The sequence below is a fragment of the Setaria italica genome, chromosome VI (genome assembly GCF_000263155.2).
Source record: "Setaria italica strain Yugu1 chromosome VI, Setaria_italica_v2.0, whole genome shotgun sequence".
Taxonomy (NCBI): domain Eukaryota; kingdom Viridiplantae; phylum Streptophyta; class Magnoliopsida; order Poales; family Poaceae; genus Setaria; species Setaria italica.
Genome location: NC_028455.1, coordinates 7,060,084 through 7,061,603, shown reverse-complemented (window position 1 = coordinate 7,061,603; position 1,520 = coordinate 7,060,084).

The following is a 1,520-nucleotide window of genomic DNA, read 5'->3' as shown; positions in this document are numbered from 1 at the left end:
TTAGAAGAGGAAAGTGTGTGAAGTTTTCTGAAGATGATGCTGTCGTTGTCAAGATCAGCGGATCAAGACTTAGACTAGTAAATTTCTTTTATGCGCGTGAGCCTCAGATGGTTGCGCGGGAGACACGGATTAGACTGGTTCGGGCAAGGGAAGCCCTACGTCCAGTATCGAGAACGCTCGTGTTGCCCGCGCGGGGGTTCTGTAGTAGGGGGTTACAGATTGGCGAGAGAGGGACTGGTCCCAAGTCTCTTCGGTTTTCGTGCTCTTAGGAAGAGTGGTAGTGTACTATGGTGTACGGGAGAAGAAGCTGATTGATTCGATCCCTCCCCCTTCTCCGGCTCTGGGTTCCTCCTTTTATATCGCAAGGGGACGGCCGGAGTTACAATTGGGATCGGGTAAAAAAGATCTGCAAAGAGTAAAGAGTAAAGAGTAAGATGGTAAAAAGTATGGCCGGAAGGAGGGGAGAGATTCTAGGCGCCCGATGTCCTGCCGACCCTAAACGCGTGCCGTCGTGCATGCCGGAGGGGGAGGTCGCCGAATGCCAAGTGTTGCTGCTCCCCGTAGGTAGCTACTTCGATGTTCGTAGGTACCAGGTCAGATCATGATGAGGCGGTTTCGTCGTTACCCCAGCGTCCGTTGGGGAGGACGGTGGATACTGCTGCTCCGGCGATGGCTGTTGAGAGGGGGAGCTTCACATCTGTACTACTGTTTGTGCGGGACCCGAGGGCGTGCGGGACCCGAGGACGGGCCGCTCCCTCCTTTGCTCTGGTCGCCGCAGGTCATGAGTACCCTGCGGCGAATGGGAGCCGGCCGCCGGTACTGTAGCCTGCACAGGGCGGTCGTGCACGGGTACTAGCGCCGGGTTGCGTGAGGGGCACGGTCGCCCTGCCCTCTACCAGGCCTGTGGCGCATTTAAGGCGAGGCCGGCGGGGGGACCCACTGGTTTTTGACTGTCCCGCTTATGCGGATCGCATCCGAGGGGGGTTCTGGCCCCGTGGGCCCCAGCGTGCCCGACCCCTTCGCTCGGGGTCGGACGAGGCGGACCTTTCGTGGCACAGGGTCGGGCGCCCCTGACCCTGGGGTCGCAGTCGGGCGAGGCGGAGACCTGGCGGAGGGGGGTCGGCCGTTTCCGACCCTGGCGTCTTGATCGGGCGAGGCGGAGTTTTGATCACGTCTTGGTGGGCCTGGGCCTTCATGTTTGCTTCTTTAAGCAGTGTGTTAGGGGGTCGTTAATATTTCCCCCCAACAGATGCTGAGTGCTAGGCGTATGTAACCCCCAGTCGATTGCCTGTGAAGTTTGGAGCCTTCGTTTCCAGGATTAAGCTGTATATCTCTAATAGACTCGTAAGTCATTATTTATATTCCTTTACGTGATATTGTTGTTGTTATTTACTTATAATGCCTCTATATGTATGAAACTAAATTATTATACTCGTAAGTCATTATTTATATTCCTTTACGTGATATTGTTGTTGTTATTTACTTATAATGTGTATATATATATATAATAATCTAGTTCA